Source organism: Lissotriton vulgaris, chromosome 9, assembly GCF_964263255.1.
Source record: "Lissotriton vulgaris chromosome 9, aLisVul1.2, whole genome shotgun sequence".
Taxonomy (NCBI): Eukaryota; Metazoa; Chordata; class Amphibia; order Caudata; family Salamandridae; genus Lissotriton; species Lissotriton vulgaris.
The window spans coordinates 1,074,669,375-1,074,690,488 of record NC_141697.1 but is presented as its reverse complement, the minus strand read 5'-3'; the positions used below and the strand labels follow the sequence as shown (position 1 = coordinate 1,074,690,488).

Genomic DNA, 21,114 nt, shown 5'->3' with positions numbered 1-21,114 from the left:
AAAATATAAACAATTCAATAACAAATATATATTAATTAATTTTGACAATAAATTACATATTACGAATTTCGTTCCCCCAAAAAAACACATTTACTAAATATACTATAAAAAGCAGGGAAAGCTTTGGACTTCAGAAGAATTATATTACATTTACTATTCCCACTTCAGTCTGTATAACAGTAGGGAAGGCGTTGGACTTCGAATGGGTACAATTTACTATTCCCACTGCAGTCTGTACTACAGTAGGGAAAGTGTTGGACTTCAAGGGGATTAACTTTACTATTCCCACTCCAGTCTGTGCAACAGGAGGGAAAGTACTGCACTTACAACGCATTACATATTTGAACAACCCTAATTAAAAAATATATACATAACATTCTTAATATAAACAATATTAATTGCATGAAAACATATTAAAAAATAAAAGCAATTAAACAATATACATATTTAATAAACAATTTAATAATTATCAATTAAAAATAATAATTTAATTACTTAATAAGAATGGTTTATTCCCGCCAAGATATATATATATGTATTACACAATATGGCAAACCAATTTCCACCGACCCATGCCGAACTCTCAGCGGGTGCTTCTGCTGCGTGAGGGTAGAACTCACAAAATATATAAACACTCCAAGAAAATTGCAGCGCACTCACAGGGTAAGACGATAGTTCCTTTAATTTAAGCAGATGCGTTTCGGCTTTAATGCCTTCCTCAATGCTTCAAAATTCAAATGCAAAATAGCACACAGAAATCAAGAGCTTAAAAAGTCACATTATCCCTCACATTGGAGGGTTCCTTGCGATTAACAGTGACAGAGGACTGCTGCCGTCCTTCAATGAATGTTGTTCTCCATGGCTGTCCTTTCTTGGGTGTAATTAAACTATCATCTTAACCCATGAGTGCTATGTATTACACAATATGCATAGTTAGTCAATTAAAATATTAATACAAACCCAAAAATCCGCAACAACACTATAAATTATTAATAACAATTAAATTAAAAAAAGCGAAATCACTAAAAATGTCAAACAATATTTAGGAAAATGAATAACATTTATACAAACAACGCATAAAAACAAAAAACAATATTTTTAACATTTATGTTATTAAATACAATATTTTATAAAAACTAAATTCTGAACAATGACATTACTTACCTAAAATCAATTCTTTTACATTTTTGCAGCACAATATTTTTTTATCACAATATTTTTTCCGATATTTCTGTTTGCCGATGTTAAAAACTCAATATTTCCTCCACAGTATTGTCCTCCTCATACGAAAGAAAAAGTTCAGACAAGGCCCAGCATTCGAACAGTGGACATAAAGGGCCCGATTACGATCTTGGTCGTAAAGCCTCCGACCTTAGGTCGGAGGCCTTACGACAGAGATCGTCGATTTCAACTCCGACCGGCTGATTACAATACAGCCGGTCAGAATTGAAACCGGCCGGTCGGAGACTGGCCCGAAATCCAAATGGAAGGCGTTTCCACCTTCTCTATCACGATGCACGGTGTCCGGCAGGGTTTCCATGCCAGCCTTTCTAACATCGAAACCCTGTCGGAAAGCTTGTTTGGGGGCCCCTAGCAGGGCCCCCTTCTGTTTTCGGCCTCTGGCTGGGGGTCGAGGGGGCACCATAGGTGCCCCCTTGTTGATCCCTGCACCCCGTGGAAAACTCCTTGGTGCCTGTCACGGGTGCAGGGATGAACACAGCCTCCAATTTCTCTATGAGAGTTTGTGTTACAGCAGGTTTATGGCTGTAACACAAGCTCCCACAGAGTAATGGGAGTATGCGACTGCGCCATGTGCGGTCTCATCATAATTAGGCGGTTGGGACCACCGACCAGAGGCCAGTCGGTCCCGTTTCTGCGACGGCATGGTCTGAATGAATCAATCAGCATTACATCAGAGCTTTACTGAGTATTTTCATGTAATGGAGAAAAGTTGTAAGACCTACAAAAAGAGGCATCCATACCTGGTTTTGGTACCACCACTATCACCATAAAAGAGTCCCTCATTGTTTTCGGAAGTACCTGTTCTCATACACTTACAAAAAGACCAACAATAGTTTACACGTGTATATGAAGTGTACAAATAATACTCCATTTGGAGTCCATAAGTATCAGAAATATATCCTCTCTGCATGTCTCAAAGACAATTAACAGATCTGCCAACCTAAGAATGCTTGTCATCATGTGAGCGTACAGGGAAGAAGGCATGGCCTTAAAATTGGGGCAGGACCATGGCAAGCAGGACAATGGACATCCCTTGTACACTTCCCCACAGCAATGAGGTTCTCATCTGGCACCAACGCTCACGTCCTAGAGAGGTTTGAAATGGAGCCCAACTGTGCAGAAAGTTCACACCGGAGCTGGAAACGCTTTCTGTGCAAGAGTTTCCAGTTCACTGTGGAGTGTTCATCTTCATTGTGTGGCCCTGTGATGAGGCAGGAAACTGTGTGTCAAAGACAGCACTGTGTGGGTGAGCAGATCTGAAGTACACGTCTCTCCCAATACAGGTGTTGTCTGTAGGTGGTGTATGCGACTTCTCTAATGAATCTTAAAGGCTGACTATTCTCTGTTTTTTAGGTCTCGGCTAAGCGCGCGAGACAATCCTGGCCGCGCGCATCTCCTTGGAGGCGATTTCAAACTTGCACGCGCACAAGTTCGAGAGCTGTTGCAAGTTTCTTGCAATGCGCGCAGCTCCAATACAACACACGCATGCGCATAAACAGAAACACACACACAAGGGCACACGCACGCACATACATACAGAGAAACCCCCCCACACATACACACACGCGCGCACACACACACAAGTGCACCAAGCCCCCTCCGCCCCCACCCGCCCCCACCGTCACTGTCGCACACACACACACACACATGAGGGCACCAAGCCCCCCCAGCCCTTTGGAACTTAACGGGCCAATCTCAGGGGACTCCGCTCTCAGCACGCGGCGCGCAACCTCCTGCTGGCGGCTCCAGGGCTCTCCACCGCTCACAGGAGCCCGGGCCGCGAGACGTATTGACTCCGCCTGCCTCCTCTTCCGGTCCGGACCAGGTCCCGCCCCAGTCACAGGCGACCTTGCCTGACTTCTGGTGCGGCCGCGGCGGGATTCCGGGGGCATTTTCTGCACAAACCTTGTTTAATGATTGCAATTGTACTTGCGATTGACTAAGCCATTTTAATTTTGTGAGGAATCTAAAATCTCTGATACCCTTACGCAAGGCATTGTACCAGCAGCTAGTCGGGAAACAGTATCTAAAGCCCTGAAGCGCCTAGAAAGCAGAATCGTAACTTCAAGGCGCCCCACGTGTTGCTTCAATCAGTGTGCAGTGTCGCTCGTCTCAGCCACAAGTAACTTAAGGAGGTTCCGAAACGTGCAGGTGAGGGTCTTATAATCTGCAACGCGCAGCCACCTTAAAACTTTGTTGTAGATTTACCAAGCCTTCCTTACCTCGAGGCAGGAAGTCCACAGGTGAAGTCCCCAGAGGTGTGCACGCGGGTTCCTACAGTGCACGCGTGCTCCTACAGTGCACGCGGTGCCCCTACTCATGCATAGGTGTGCACGCTGTGCTGGTACTTGTGCATAGGTTTGCACGCGGTGCCGGGGACGCGTGCATAGGTGTGCCCGCGAACTGCTGCAGCTCTGCTGGTGTGTTTGTTGTTTTGGGTCCAGTGCTGCGGTTTGGAGCACATCAGCAGGCGGGGTGCGAGGAAGCAGCGTGCACATATATTTCAAATGTTCCTGTGGTTATAAATAAAGCAGGGCCGGCTGGGCCGCGACACGCCGGGGCTCGGCTTTTCAGGCCTTTCCTTCTGGCCTCTGCGCGTTAACACTGTCACCGCTGAGGGCGCCGCCGTGGGATGAGGACGGAAGGAGAGTGTGTGCCTGCCAACTGTGGCACGAGGGAGGGTCACCAGGCCGAGACCCACATACCCAGCCGCACACATACATCCCCTTAATGTCATCTGTGCCCTCTTCCAACCCTAGCATCCTCCCTCCACCACTCGTGCCAGTCACCCCTGTGCTTTCTGTGCCCTCTGCCAACCCTAGCATCCGCCACACTCGCCTGGAGCGTAGGTGCTAGTCACCGCTGTCCTTTCTGTGCCCTCTGCCAACCTTAACACCCTCTCCACTCGCTTCGAGTGTGGGTGCCAGTCACCTCTGTCCTTTCTGTACCCTCTGCCAACTTTAACACCACCCTCCACTCGCTTGTGTGTGTGGGTGGCTCTGTGGGTGGCTCTGTGTGGGTGTCTCTGTGTGGGTGGCTGTGGGTGAGTGGCTCTGTATGTGTGTGTGTGTGGGTGGCTCTGTGTGTGGGTGGCTCTGTGTGTGTGTGGGTGGCTCTGTGTGTGTGTGGGTGGCTCTGTCTGTGTGTGGGTGGGTCTTTCTGTGTGTGGGTGGGTCTGTCTGTGTGTGGGTGGCTCTGTCTGTGTGTGGGTGGCTCTGCCTATGTGTGGGTGGCTCTGTCTCTGTGTGGGTGGCTCTGTGTGTGGCTCTGTCTGTGTGTGTGGCTCTGTGTGTGTGGGTGGCTCTGTGGGTAGCTTTTTTGTAGGTGGCTCTGTGTGTGTGTGGCTCTGTGTGTGTGGGTGGCTCTGTGTGTGTGGATGGCTCTGTGTGTGTGTGGGTGTCTCTGTGTGTGGGTGTGTCTGTGTGTGGGTGGCTCTATGTGTGGGTGGGTGGCTTTGTGTATGTGGCTCTGTGTGAGTGCAAATGCAATAGGTCTCGCATTTGCGAGCGATTAAGCTATTGGCATTGTAAATGACAATGCCATTTATTTATGTTTTAAAAACAAAAACATAAATAAAAATAATGTCATGAGCAATGCCAATAGCTCTAACTTTAACAATGCCGAGACCATTGCATTGTAAATGCTTGTCTTTTTCTGCCATGAGTGCTTCCACTCTTCAAGTAGTTTGGGACTACCCTCTTCTACACAAATAATTTTAGACCAAAGTTGGACCCATGTGTAGATCAAACGGAAAGGGGTGGATTTTAGATCACTTTGAAGAACATCAACATCCTGTTAGTCACTAAATCAAAAGGCAAAAGGAGACTTTTTTCATTGCAGCAGAGTCATGAATATTCAAGAGCAAACATTCAGTGACGTTTGGAAAAAATATATTACTTTGCTGCATCTAAAATCTGAATCTCTAACTGCTTACTTTGGGTCCAGACAAAGTACAGGGTTGATATTTTTACAGCACAGAAAATATTTTTTTTAAAGGGTCAAAGGAGAAAAATTATACAAAAGTGATGAATCATGCTCTAAACTATGGTTACTTACAATCTCTTGTGAGGGATATGCCACAGGTACAAATGTGAATACTTGGAAATGAAGGGCCAATAACTGATAGTGGCGCTCCCTTCTGGGAACACGAACAAAGGGGACAGAGTTCAAGGTTCGTCTATGTACACATAAGCATTATCACTGAGTTTATATACTCTTGCTGTCCAGGTCAGAGATGTCGGCGCGCGCTCTTTGACCTCTACCATACTCAGTCTGAGAACTTGTCAGACATGATAGCAGCATTTCGAGAGAAATAAGAAATGTGGGGCTGTCGGTTTCGCGTTCAGCAGAGCAAGAGAGATAGGCAAACAACATGGTTCAAGACATTTTAGTTGTGTGACTGTTCTGGGCGAGGTGCCCATCGCTGGACACTGTGTCCAAATAAATGCCCCACCAGTCCGAACTATGATCTGTTCCGCAGCCCTCCTTGCCTCTGTTTGGCGAGTTATTCCCATTGATCTGAGTCTGGAAAGGTTCCCTGCATGCCATTGCTGTAGGCTATGGTCGTTTTCAAGTCTGTCCATGTGTGGAAATGTTTTTTAAAACTATAATTTTTGTGCAATAAAAATTAGGGAGTATTAATATTTTTCATTGTGGATCCAATGCGCAAATGAAGTTAATATGATTACAGTTGAAACGAGTTTAATAAGAGGGTATAGAAGTGTGTTTATTAACATAAATTAGTTGAGCCACATTTGTGTGAAAACTCCATGGTGAAAAAAATGGATGCTGATTCTGTCTTTCACTCTTATGTTCACCACCTCCTATCATGTCCCCCTGTGCATCAAGTCCCCTTGCGCGATGCTGAGACAGTTTTTTTCACTGTTATGAATACAGGGCTTTCAATGAAAACACTAGTTTTCTACCCAAGGTCTTTCTGCTGTAGTTACGCCAGTCAAACGAGTCCTATTCATGTGTGCGTCCTGATATTTTTAAAGGTTTCATATTTTGTTGAAACATATCAGGAGGGCAGTGGCACAGAAAATGCTGGGTGCTTTCTTAGAATGGGACAGTGCTAAGGTGTTAAGGTATTGATGTTATTTCTTCAGGTTTTGTAAAGAGTTATTGCTAACAATCAAGAAGTTATGAATCAGCAGTTTTAGCTAATTTATTATGCAAAGATTGTGTATAAAACCCCTTGATGTTGGATGCGAGCCAGAAGAGTTTCCTGGTCTATGAGGGATGCTGTCCAACTCTGTCTTTATTTTGTTGTTCAATTGGGACTTAGGGTGACTTCTGATTGTTTACTATTCTGTAATAAATAACTCTGTATTTGAGCCTTCAATGTATTTATACTGAGTCACTTCTTTTTGAGATTCCTGTAATAAAGACTAACTTTCCTTTGATCTAGAACTCAATTATTGAGTGGTCCCAGTTACTTATTTTGATACTCTGCAAAACGGATGTCTGGGAGGGTGCCTTTTTGCACAATTATTTTCCATGGGAGAGCCGTATGAAGTTAAATGTACGGTTTTTTTAATTTTGGGGTGTCCTAAAAAATTGAGGTATGTTGTTTGCTCCCACACGTGCTACGGCCCAAAATCATGTTAACTCACCATCCTCCTTTGTCGTTGCTCCAGGCCCAGTGAAACTTGCACCCAAGTGCTGATGCTGAGAACTGTGCTCTTAAAGGTATTCCTCTGGACTAAGGGAGTTGTCCAACCTGGCCCAGGTATGATCTCCAAGGCTGCCTCCCTTTTACCTGTTTGGGAACTATTAGATGATGGTATGAGAGAAACTCGGTTGTGAGATGTCATAAGCCCAGGGGCAGAGAATAAGTGTAGAAGTTCACACGGCATGGTCATTCTGTGTCTGGCTGAATATCTGCAGGGCTCTCCTTTATTCATCACTAGCAGCCTGTCCCGACGTTGTCCAGGTAGGCTTTGCGAGGTGAAAGGTAGTCACCAGCACTGCACAACCTGGACATGGCCAGCTCCTTTCTGTGTTTTAGCAATCAGCGCTTTTTTGCCCACTTCCCCTCAAAGTACTTGGCCTTCTGTTGTGAGAGCCTGAGCACCCCCCCCCCCCCAATCTCCTGTAGTCACCAACATTGCACAACCCGGACACAGCCAGCTCCTTTCTGTGTGTTCCCCTCAAAGTACTTGTCCTTCTGCTGTGAGAGCCTGCGCACCTTCCCCCCCAATCTCCTGAGCCCAGTCACCTCATCCTCACACTATCACTGGAGTACACTCACTTCCGCGCTCCTCCGCAGTGAACCGTGTGTCGGTTCACACTATCACTCGAGTACACTTACTCCCGCTCTCCTCCCCGTGGTCCTGGCCGTAGGCTGAACACCGCCTTACTTTTCTTCTTTACGGCTGCACTTTCGCTGCTCCTCCCCACGGCTCCAGGAACGCCGCCTTACTTTTGTTGTTTACGGCTGCACTTTCGCCGCTCCTCACCACGGCTCCAGTGGTGCACATTGCAGTGAACCGAGTGTCGGTTCCGCGCTCCTCCTCGCGTCACGCCCACACCCTATCGCGTTGTATGCACCAAACGCCGCGTTATGCGCCCATGATGCTGACGCTGAACGCCGCGATCAATCACTGTATGCCTACGCCTAAGGACTACTTTTCCCCTAACGTTCTTCCCCCCTAATGTACATGGTGTGGTCCTTTATAGCCTATGTCCATCTCCTGGGCCTCCCCTTTCCAACGCTGTATTGGGTGTTGTGATTGGTGGTGTACTTCTGGAGTTTACCTGGCCCAAAGGTTCCCAGTTCTCTCTTTATAATAGTAGTATAGATTAGATGACAGGCCTGTACATTAGTAGAATCAGGAGGTGGATAGCCTTAAAAAAGACAGCACTATTCCCTGGGTTTGTACATAATAAAAGTTTCTAACTATCTTTTCCAGTGTTCAACAGCATCAAAAATAGTGTGTACATCTCCTCACAGGACTACACAGTCTTTTGTTAGAGGATGGATCCTGTCTCTACCAGGTTTGTACAAAACAGGTACAGTGCCATCAGTGTTGGGTCTCCTAACCCTGCACTCAGGGCCACAGCCTGTTTGCTTCAGTTTCCCAGGTCCTTGTTTGAGTGATTTGATCTTGAAGAGGTTGTTTTTTTCATTCTGGTATATGTAGTCCTTAATTTATATTGGATACAGTATCCTACACTGAATCGCCCGCTACCTCCAAAGGAGGCAAAATATTGTCCCACCACCCATGTTTATTTCAGTTCCTATCTTCACACACTGTGGCCTTTCCCAGGGCTCAATCCTCTCTCCTCTCCTGTTAAATCTTTACTTCACTCCCTCATCAGACCTAATTAGGTCCTTTAGCCCAACAATCTACAATTCCACAGACAACACACAGATAATACTAAAATAAGAAAAGGCTCAAGAACTAGAGTGGTCTAGACTTCACCAGTGTCTGTGTGCCGTTGATGAACAGATGGTAAGCACCCATCTTTAGCTCAAATCCTGGTAAACTGAGATCATGACCCGTGCAGAGAATTAGCCACCAATCTGCTACTGCTGCGCCAAAAGAAAAAGAGACAACACCGTCTATATCAAAGAAAGTAATAAACCTCAGAGTGGTTATGAATTCCAACCTATTCTTGGTCCTTCAAGTAGTGCAATTGACAAAAAGCTCCTTTAATACAATGGAAACACTCCAAAGCATCTTCCCACACACAGGGTACATACAAAAACAACAGACCTGCTAATGGCCACTTCCCACTTCGCAAATTGCTAACATTCAAATGCTGCAGCAAGACAGCTCCCACACAGGAGTCTAAGGGGATTCATCATACTAATGCTTCAAGCACTTCACATTACCAATTAACATGAACTCTACCTTCAAGGCACTCTGCATGACCCACAGGGCCTTCCAAAGGAAAGATATATTGATAGTTTAAGCAAAATTCCATAAATACTCTGAGAAGGAACATTCTGTTCTACACTAGCCGCTCACCCATCTGTCCTCTCCTACAAGAAGAGCTTCAGTGGAACATCATTTTTAATACAAGGTTTGGCACTCACTATCAGCCAAGACAAGAAAAATATAAAAAGATCGCAAGTTCAGTAAAGAGGTAAATACTTAGCTTTTTCCTCAATTAAGATTGCAGAACCACCATGATGCCTGGTTTAACAAGACAGAACAACCTCTGCGATCTGCCCCAAAAAGGTCAAGAGTGATCAAAATAAGGCAATTACTCTAGGCCGAACTGATACACAAGTTGTGTCTCTCCCTATCTCCCTCCACCACAATACCCTTCCAACCAGGCATTCCCCCATGAGTAGCGTGCTACCTGACCACTAATGCGCTTCAGTCCCTTGACAGAAGTATTAAGCACTATACAAACACAAGTACACCACAACACATAGCAATGCACGTATGTGCTTTGGTGAACTTTTGTTGCCCCTTCCCATCCTGTTCCTGGTTCCTGGACTGTTTGCAGGGGTCACAGCAGGTACAAACCAGCTCAGAGTGCACAGCTTTCACAAACTGGTTGTGTACTAGAGGCTTCATAGTGATTTCCCTGGTCTGTCCTTTCCTTGACTATACATCAGAATTCCCTATTGATTGAGGTTTTTGATAGTCATGAGTTAGTTACCAGTTTTTAATGTTAAATATGTGGATGTCAATCTACCAAAATGTATGGGTAGTGGAAGTGACATCAGCCATCCTTTGACCTCAGTTTCATCACAGGAAGTGATATGATATAACCTTTGTCCGATCATCGCTGCTTCTGACGGCCAACGGCCATCGCGTGCACTCCCTTTGTAGTGCTGCGCACGTCCATTGGTCGTCACGGCCCTGCCCTCTCAATAGAACGTTCCGCACTGGCGTGGAACGTTCTAAGCAGTTAAGGGGTTAAGAAGAACCACACACTTGCACGGTTAGCACAGCAGGTAATAATACAAATGCATGTCTAGTTTATATACATCTGTATTCTAAATAGCCTGCTGACATAATATACTAAAGAAGCATTACACATTTCTATTCTTTCGAACTGGAGGATATTGTGCTATAAAACTAAACATGCTATTGGCTTACAATATTCCTATGATTGCTAAAACGTTTCTATTTAGGACAACTTGCTCGCTTTTAATAAGTACAAAGGTGAAGGTATGTTTCTACCACAACTATTCATGTATTCTCAATAAAGAAATAGAAGTTGTTCAACAATATGTGTTTTCTTTCACGTGTTTGGTTATTCAGAAAAGTGGAATTCTTCTACTGAATACACTTATTTTAAAGAATGTGATCCCTGTTGGGAGCAGTAGAACGTAAACAGGAGACTGCTTACCTTTTTTCTTGGGACTTATGCCATCTTGGAGGCCAAGGGTCGCAAATGAAGTGCCAGTGGTAGCAGGGAGCAAGCCAGGGGTTGCAGCAAGAGACACCCTAAATAGAGGACCAACACACTTACACGATCTCGTAGGTTATTTCTGTGGTTTGTATATTATATAGCAGTATTAAGCAAATTTTAATATGTCACTGGACTTGTATAAAGATTAAAAAGCTATCGAAAGTGCACACTAGGCAAAAGTTGCCAGCCAACATAAGGGACAGTTGTCACATTGATTCTGACACCTTATCATGAATGATAGTACAAGTAGCTCTGTTGCAGAATGTAGACTTGCAGCTCATAGTCATGAGAACTACTACTAATAGAGGGAGGGAGTGAAATCTAAAGTAAGTTGTTAAAGCAAATTAGAGGCAAAATTTGCATTTGTGTGTGAATTTCACAGTGATTGTTTGTAATGAAACTAGTGAAGTTGCAGCCAACTTTCCCTCAGTGCTATTTGCTTTACCCCTACGTCCAGGGCCGGCATTAGGGCAGTGCGACTGGTGCGGCCGCACTGGGTGCTGACCTGTGGAGGGGAGGCTGTGACCTCAGGGGGTCGCTGTGTTTAGCAATATTTTATGATAGGAGAGATATGGGGCACTTTTGAAGGTGGTAGGGAGGGAATCCGAAGAGGCGGTCATGGGTTGGGGACACCAAAAGTGATTGTCGCACCGGGCGCCACCTGCGCTAAAGCCGACCCTGCCTACGTCCACCAACATAGAAAGGGCTCCATTTCGGGTGGTAGCTTTAAGATTGGCTACTACAATAAATGTAAGTTTCCTCTGCACATTCGACAGTTTGTGAGACATGCTGGGCTTCTTCTCCTCAACAGACTCTTCTCCTGCAAGGCAAGTCAGATTTCTCTCGATCAGCAGAGGCTGGCTTCTAGCCACTCATGTAGCCCCTCAGCTCCTCAAATTGCAAGTGCAGGCACCAGCCTTGGTCACACAGTGTTACTTTGAGTGCAGAGCACTCCCTTTCCTTGTTCATTAAGGCCTTGGAATTTGGGTCCCACTTGTATACATGTTTTTTATACTGGGATTTGTATTCAGTGTCTCACACTTCAGAATTAGTTTGGGGGGGTCCACCTATCAAGTGCCCTTCTCTGGCTGCTCGCCAGACTCAGCCTTTGTGTAGAGCCGAGGTCTTCAAACTTTTTGATGCTGAGACCCCCTTGTCAAAATTATTTAGGTTTAAGGACCCCCTCCTGACAAAAATATCAAGAACCTGGTACTTCCCATCATCATCAACAACTATCGACAACCATAAGCGCCCCACAATTACCAAAGCAAATCATTTTTACAGAGGGAAAATAATAGTAAGCAGTGCTTAGCAAACCAAAGGTCAGTGAGGGCTGGGGCAAGGTCAAAGGTGTATCCAAGAACAAAGGGACTAATTTATGAGGAATTGGCATAGGGCAACGCCACAAGTCATTTTGATGCTCTGCCCTACGCCAATGTGAAATTGCAGGAATCCACCATATTTATGAAATATGGTACATTCCTGTCCTTTCCCTTGCGTTGACGCACAAATTTCTGCCTAGCACCAACGTAGGCAGGATTGTTTTTGTGCAGGAAGAGGCACCTTCCTGCATAAAAACAATCCAGAGAGGAGTTTTCCTCTTTCTATGGGAGATGCAGAATGCAGAACACATGGAAAAGAGGAAAAAACGAGGAGAAACATTTCTCCTCATTATGCCTCTCTGGGGAAGAGTAAGGTTTTGGCGATGCCCAAGGTTTATGCGATTCTGTAAATCTGAGGCAGCTTCGAAATCCATCTGTGTTGAGGGGGAACGCCTCCTTGACGCAGAGTAAGGCAACGCAGCTACTTGTGCTGCTTTGTCTTACTCTACATCTTTCAGGCCATGCAGTGACTTTGCTTCGCCTCATAGGTATGGTGGAGATGCTTGCACCACTGGAACGCCAAAAAAAGTGAAGAACTGGTGGCGCAAGCTATTCTGTACGTTTGTTTAGTCGTTCACCCTCAGGTAGCTACATATAAAATAATGGGCAGCTTAATTGAAAAATAAATGTTAAAAAGTTGTTAGTCAGTGGGAAATGTACTGTAGTACATTATGAAACCTCTATTAGTTAATGCACTGCCGAGGTCTGCGTGTAACTAGAGAACCACAGAATTAAATCTTGGTTGATGCCGTGGAGAACAGTGGCTTATGATTTTTTAGTGCTACGATGTCACAGCCTTTGATAGAAAGCACTGTGAATATGTAAGTCATTATTTTATATTTGCATTACACACAGTACAAGAAAGTCTGCTACAAAATGTGCAAATAGTTTTACATAAAATCGTGCTTCCAAAATGTATATTTTGGAAATACCAGACCCTATGTAATGCAATTTACTTTTTTTTTACATAACTATCACTCCAACACCTCCTTAGGGGTACTAAGGGCTGTGTACAAATAATTGTGACTAAAAGCATTACTTTACTGCTCAGTTGTTAACTCTTTGCATTACAATTAAAAAAAAAAGAAATCTTTGTCATCACAAAGCTTGGAATGATTGGATCAACTAAAGCCAGGACCAGCTACCAAACACCCTTTACACTTGAAGATTAACTCACAGCGCACATTTGCATCTCATTTAGGAAAGCAGGCACCCTGGAACGTCACAGCGACCGGAATTAACCGTTGCGGGACAGTTGTCCTTTTCTAAAATCAACGTTCTAGATTTCAGGCATTAGTGAGGTTGGGAAATGCGCGCCCCCCTTTCCAGGACTTCATAGCCCCCCCTGGAGGTCTCGCCTCACAGATTGAAAACCTCTGGTGTACAGTGACACTTCTCACCGCAAGTAGTACTCGGCTGTCTCCACAACAGAGGCACAATCCAACAGTTCTCACTTATGCTAATTGTTTTTGTCAATGTTTTTAGTTATGTTCTTTCTATAGAATGGCATGGTAAGGCCTGTAATTTTTTTGTTTAAATCTGTTTTATTAGATTTTGTACTTTGTTTTAAACAATAACTGGGTAGACAAGCTCATAGCAGATACTGTTACAATTTATTTAGCTAGATACACATCTTGTAATCTGCAGGTGTGCAGCATCAGCCTGAATCCAGTAGTTCTATGTACGAGATGGTCACTCTTGCACATGACGGCTCCACATGCTTCTTATATTCATCTCTGTTACTATGCATAGAGATCTGGTCCCCTATAATGTTTTATGTAGGTGCCTATGATGTAACAACTATGAACTGGCCTACTAACTTGGGGAGTGGGCAGTAATTAATGGGGCAAAGAAAAACTGGGGGTGGTTAGTGTTAACTAGAGAAGCCCTCAGTCCCCATCTCAATAAGCCCTGGCAGCTTCTTGCTGCCTGGATCAGCAAAGAGCACGTTAAGAGGCCTGCAAAGATCATGGCGTGAGATTGGTCATTTGTAGTGGTTCCCATCCATGTCTGCATCAGGGGCAAACACTTCCTCCAGTTTGCCTTCAGCACTGCCATGGTTGTTCAATGTGTCTGTGGTAGTACAGGGTTCGTTCTGGAAATCGTTCATGATCGTATCCTAGTTCGTCGCGATTGGGATCTGACGGAGGCCTAGTGTGTCTTCTCAACGTAGCACAACACTTTCTGTTTTAGCCAATATTTGCAGGGAGCATTGCCAGGCCAGTATCTGTGGGGGTTCGGATGTTTTCTACCTTTCGTAATCAGCCGCTTCATTGTATAGTATGATATCGTATGGCCTGTCATTGTGTAATATGGTATTGTATGGCCTGTCATGGTTTAGTATACTATGGAATGGATTGTCATTGTATAGTACATTTTGTCATTGTATTGTATGGTATGATAAGGTATAGTTAAGCAAGTCATTGTTTGTATGATATGGTGCGGTATGGCCTGTCATTGCATGGTACGCCCTGTCACGTTATATTATGGTATAGTGTGACATGTCATGATATGATATACAAGCATTGGCAAAGCCAGTAGCTCTTGCCTACAAGAGCTATTGGATTTGTCAACGGTTTTAGACATGTTGCACAGCATCGCTGCTGTACAGCATGGAATAAAAACATTGACAAACTGAATAGCTCTGGTAGGCAACATTTGTCAATATTTTAGTCATGTTGCACAGCAGCGCTGATGTGCAACATGGCTAAAAACATTTACAAAGCCAATAGCTCTTGTAAGTGGGAGCTACTGGCTTTGCCAATGCTTGTTTCTGTGTGTGCGCTTAAGGTCAAAGCGAAACTTTTTCATTTTCCTTGAAGCCATCTCTGGCATGGAGCATTAGTCTGCTCTCGCCTTAGGTGGCTAAAAGCATTCTTGGCCCACAGAAGTCGATGGTGTTCAATTAACAGTTGTAAAACGGTGTTTAACAAAACAAAGTAAAATGTCTGACACAATTTCCAATAAGAGTCCCTCCCGTGAGCCTTCACTATGCTGGGGTCCCAAACACACGAATCAATGGGTGGGAGGATGTGTAAACAAAAGGCAGGCCCAGCTTACTGTGGCCATTGGCCACACTTTTAAGAAGACAACATGCTTTGAAGTCAATGATTTTAATCATGGCATGTGGCTTTTTTTTTCCTCTGCATGACTTGCAATTCATTCATACCACTTCTACTGAGACCTGTCCTCTATTTTTTTAAACGGAAGTGGCCACAACGAAATGCGAGCCCACCAAGGATTTGTTTTTAATTACTTTCAGTCTGTAGTAGTTTCATGTTATGTTAATAGTGTTCCCTTTTACCTTGTTAGTTGCTGCTCAGCCAGTGTGAGTGTTCTGTGTGATATGTTGACATAAGTGGAATGCTTGGGTGCCTGGTGTGAGTGAGACAGTTGGAAGATGGGCTGAGCAACTACAGGCTGCTCCTGGTGGGGCTGTACTACCAAGGAACCAGCTTATTACACAGTCCCATGACGTCTTATAGGTATTTGAAGGTATTTCTATAGTTAGTTAGTTAGTTAGTTATAAAGTTTTATATAGCGCGAACATGATCCCGAGGGATATCAGAGCACTTTACAATTGTGGGGGAAAGGAAGGTAACAGTTGCAGAACAAGTGTCAAATAGGAATACAGACAGAAACACATACCAAAATAGAACTCACAGGAAAAGAACAATTACAAGTACACTAAGTCAGCAAAATAATAAGAAAATAACTGGTACATATCGAAATGGAATAGAATCCAGCGCAGGGTTTAACGGTGTAAGTCCAATGCATTATAGGGACGCTCTATGGGCCACAACACTTCGTACGACGGACAGGACAGTAACAATGGGCTAGTCATAGAGAGGCAGTGGGGGCCTGGGAAAGCAGTGAAGGGGGAGTTAAAAAGGGATGGAATGGGGTGGGGAAGTGGACAACCAACAACGATTGGGGAATCGACCAAAAAAACAAAAGTACTTCAATCATAACGCTATCAGCGGAGAGACACTAATAAAGTAATTAATCAGTGCGGTCCATGCTCCATCAAAGAAACATGGCCCCCCTGGCCGAAATAGTGGAGAAACAGGGTGTCACACGGTATCACAATAGTGTCATACGCAGATGACACACAGCTTGTGGTCACCTTAACCCAAAAATCTGCACTAGCAGCCAGTAGCTTTGCGGACTGCCTGAAAGATTTAGCGGAATGGATGACAGATATTTGTCTGAGGTTTAACAGCAACAAAACGTAAATACTGATAGTCGGAAACACACCATCTATCTGGTCATCGGATTGGTGGCCAGCGAGCTTAGTTCAGGTCCCCACCCCAAGGGCAGAGGTGAAGAACCTGGGGATATGGATAGACCATAGATTATCTTTTGAGACCCAAATCAAAAGGGTTGCAGGTAGATGTTTTGGAATCCTAAGAACATTAAGGAAGACCCTAGATTTCCTACCTCTAGCGGCAAGAAAGACCCTGACCCATGCACTCGTCACTTCCAGGTTAGATTATGGAAAGTTGCTGTACCTGGGTGCCAACAAAAAAAGACTCCAAATGCTGCAATCTCTCAAGGACGCGACAGGCCATCTTGTTTTAAATCTGCGAAGGAAAGCATCCGCAATGAATGCACTAAACTCATTACATTAGCTACCTATCCAGAAAGGAATCACATTTAAGGCACTGTGCACTGGGCATCGAATCTTGCAGGGTAGGTGTCCACTGTACCTCAATGACCTTATGATTCCTTATGAGACAGGAAGACAACTGAGATCCACGGGGACACATTTGGTGAAAGTGCCAAGGATTAGGAAGGCACGTATGGGAGCACGCTCCTTCGGTTATTTAGCAGCAAAAAGTTGGAACTCCCTTACCCTGACCCTTAGGCGGGAACCATTGGAGAAAATTTTCCGGAAAAAACTAAAAACGTGGTTGTACATACAAGAATAAAAAGTAGTACTTGAACTGAAAGACACTAATTCCTGAAGGGTGCAAACTGTCTTAATAGCGCGGGGACACACCAGTTGGTGTAACCAGGTTCTTTACAAATGCAGAAATAAATAAATAATAAACAAACAAACACACAAGAGGAAGTGAAACTCAGACGAGAAGACCAATGAAAAGCAAGGAAATTAGAGTGACAATAAAGCCAATCAATGGTAAGTAATGGGGGTTAAAAGCTCCTTTTTTATAAAGAAACAATACATCATCACAAGCAACATAGCAAGCATGATGTCCCAGGCTAGACCTAAAAGGGTCTGGCCACATTAGCAATCTCAAAATAGGTTATACTTTGATCACTGTGAAAGTACAACTCTGTCTAATAAAAAGGGCATGCTTGGTGCACCCCTCCCGGTGATTGGCGAGGTATAGGACCTTGCACGGTCAATGACAGGCCTCAGGCACACGGTTACATTACCTTGAGGCTAGAGCCAAAATAAAAGGTAAGATACCAGATCTACATGCAGTCAGGCATTGATGTCAATGGAACATGCCTGTCTAAAAAGCATTTGATATTCCTGCCCTAGCAGCATTCATCTATTCATTCATGCACCAACCCAGATCCAAACTTCCACCTAGATACATCGATTCACCTATTTACACCCTCTACATTCATCCATATACTCTCCATCCATAAATCCATTCACCCAAACCCATACCCACTCTTTCATCCACCCGTCCATACATCCATCTGTCTAGGCATCCATTGGTCTGCCTATCTAACCCAAACCCTAATAACATAAACATCATAATTATTTAACAACATGTTCAGGATAAAACAGTGAACTTCATTAAAAAGACCCTTAAAGACTCTTTATACTCCATCTTCCACACTTGACCAAATTGTGTGATCCTAAGCAACAAAAACAATTCACCATGCCTCCTGTTTCTTCATTATCATATATGAGAGCACCTTCAAATATGTGAGTTCAGGATGTGCGCTGTACAAAAACCTCTCTTGTGTTTGATAACCAGACTATATATTTGCTTTATGTATATTAAGAATCTAGGCTACATATAGGGTGCACTTGGCAAATGAATTGCCTTTTAGTTCACTAATGTCATAGTCGTCAGGGTGGAAGTATGATGAATGTTTCTAAGTTCATGTTAAAAAATGATCACTTTTAATAAATGCTTCGCAATGAAGGGATACAATCTTATTTACTAGGGTGAAACACTTGCACATGTTAAAGAAATACACTTTTGGGAATTTTGAAGTGACCATTATATTTTTACCTGATGCTTGTTTCACTATATGCCAAATATTGTTATGGCTCGGCAAGTGCATGGACTGGAGCCTAAGAGCCAAGCCAGATCGTGGGCTCCAGTCAGTCATCTTTGTCAATTTTCTGGCTCCCCCATGTCTACCCAGTTTAGGCTTTAATTTACGGATCATCTGCAGTGTCATGGTGACAGAGATTTTCTCTTAATAAGTACTTTAAGGGTATTACCAGCTGTGTTATGTAGTGTGTCCTTTTAATAGACCATTACTAAAAGAGGTTTGCACGAGGTACAGTTTGATTGCATGCAACTAAAAATATGTGTTTTGAAAACACTCGTTTTTCTTAAACACTTAGGGCCTAATTACAATGTTGGTCGGAAAGCCCCCAACCGAAAGACGGATTCCCCTAGACTGTGTCGGAACCCATCCTCCCGACTCAGGCGGAAACAATAACGACTGACCGATTACGATGCTCGCGGCCGGAATGGGAATTCCGAATCTGTTCCGACCGGCATTTGGAGAATCCAAGTCAGTCAAAGCCAATTCGTACAGCTCAATGGCCAGAGTTGCCGACCGACCGATTACGGTGTCAGTCCAACTCAGTCTGTCCGACATGGAAAGGCTGTTGGAAACTGACTTTGGGGCCCCTAGCAGGCCCCCCTTCATCCTGAGTCCTCCAGTATGGGGTCGAGGGAGTTCCCAAGGGATCCACCGGCAAAACCATGCAAGGGTACAAGGTTTTCCGCAGACACAAATTTTCCCAATAGGAGCCTGTGTTGTCGGTCGGAACACAGGATCCCATTGAAGTCAATGGGAGTCGATCTGAACGGTGTTCGGAAGCATCAAAATCGGTCACACAGAACCGCTGACCGGGAGTCGGTTGGAACCGAATCCGATAAGGAGTTGGGCAGCTTATTTTCAGACCAACATCGTAATGAGGCCCTAAATCTTTGTGCACACTTTGAACAATCTATCATGTACCGTGTGTAACTGTAAAGCAATTTTAAAATGATGACGTACATAGTTACAGTGCTTTCTGTTGCAGTCCAGGACTTTTTACCTCTATAACAGAATATATTGTTCTTTTAGCCAAGTGTCTGACTCCACCCCCACTTAGGATCATAGTTCCCACACATTTTTTAATACCATTTCACCGTTGCCATGACATGTGAGCGTGTACTGTTATGGTTGACAAGGAAGGCTTATGAATTAATCCTGATATGAGTGCAAAGAATCGAGGGCCAGATACCAGGGCGCGCGCCGAGGGACTCTCGCAGGGGTACAGCTGCAGAAGGCCCAGCCCCCTGTCTCCTCTGAGCAGTGGGCTATGACTGGCTGCTGGAGTCCCGCTGGCTATAAACAACTGCTATAATTACGCACAAAAGGCGCCCGCAAGAGAGAGAACATGACAGACAATAGACGTCATCCCGATATAAAGGACGACACGTGAAAATAATGGACGGTGGTCATCCAAAGTTATGCAATTGAGTCTTACGTCTGGCATATATGACATTGACAACCGACCCGATTCAGGCGAGAGACTCACGAATTTTAAATCAAATGAAGGCTGTAATGTAATGTAGCTTCCTCCCACCTGAAATTATCCCCAGTTCAATAGAAAGCAATTAAAAATATATTCACCTTACCCAATTATGTTTTTTTAAAACCGCCCTTTCTACTTTGGAAATGTTAGCATGTATGCTCTCTGCACTACTCCAGGAAAGGGGCGTGGTTTGCAAAAAGCAAGAAACTGCACAAGAAATTGCGTGTGTTTATGTCATTGAAGTCAGCCTTGTCATGGAAAGTAGCCGTTCTGTGTCGGCTGCTCTTTGTAGAACTGACAATGGGGTGACCTGTCGGAGGGGGTCCCTGCATCCCCGCGTGCAGGAGTTTAACCTACACACTGCATCCCAATGCTGACCTACATTCTACATCCCGCATCCGGGCAGTCACTGCCCGCTGGAGGGGGCGGCGGTCCCCGCTGCACCTGCTGTGTATGCACCTCTGGAAGGCACCGGGCAGCAGCTGCACCGCTGCCCGGCCACGAGCCGCTCTCTGCCCCCTACAGCAAGTAGAGGAGATTTGCCGAGGGTTTGAATAGGGTGTCCTTACCTCCGGCGCTCTGACCTGGTGAGGGGCGTCCCCCGGCGGCCGCTCGACCCCGCCGCCCACTCTCCCTTAAGGGTCTCTTTCTCCCGGCGCTTTATGCCGCTCAGCGGGAGCCTGTCCGCGGCCCTTCCTGTCTCCCTCTGTCCCTGTGGCCTTGCACATTGAGCCGGTGTCAGGCCTCCCACTGCCGCACTCGTCGTCCTCTGTCTTAAAGGCAACGTGCAGGAGCGCGATCCTCCGACAGAAAAGAGGCTGGCAACCGCTGCGCGCCCTAGAGATGACCGTGTGAACATCTGCCCCAGGGACGGCTAAAATGTGCTTGAAAGCCGCGTGCTCTAGGAATGGGCACTGGACTCCTATTCCCACATACATTTTAGTGAATCATATGATAGGAGTCACTAAAATGTATATGTGTGGGGAGGGGTGAGGCTGATTCAACCGGAATTGTCATTGAGTAGCCTTACTACAGAAATATGTAAGTCCCCTCCTAAAATGTTTGCGCATTAACATCTCTGGGCATGATTTGCAAAGGTAAACTTACACTTTTGAGTAAGTTTACGATATTGTGCAATACACAAAGCAATATTACGAGTAATATTTACTCGACTGCGGAGTCTCCGTTCTGTGCCGGTGACTCCGCATATAAAAATATATGCAATCCTAAAGATACGACTCATAACGTTCCTTTGTGAACTGCAAAAAAATCGTAAACTTGCTCAAAGGTGTAGGTTTACCTTTGTGAATCAGGTCCACAGTATTCTAAAGTAAAATAGTGAAAAAGAAAAGTACAAAGCTGCGT

General features: G+C 44.7%; 1 protein-coding gene across 2 annotated transcripts in view; it reads right to left on the bottom strand.

Moving 5' to 3' along the window:
* ABHD6 (abhydrolase domain containing 6, acylglycerol lipase) overlaps positions 1–20,523 on the bottom strand; it is a 123,502-nt gene extending 102,979 nt beyond the window's left edge. Inside the window, exons 1-2 of one of the 2 annotated variants that reach the window (XM_086939051.1) lie at positions 20,319–20,463; positions 10,558–10,655 (exon numbers count right to left, since the gene is read on the bottom strand). The gene's annotated coding sequence lies outside the window, so the exon portion shown is untranslated. Of the gene's footprint in view, positions 1–10,557; positions 10,656–20,318 lie in introns of both variants that reach the window. The other variant, XM_086939050.1, reaches the window with a different exon arrangement.
* Positions 20,524–21,114: the final 591 nt, after the last annotated feature.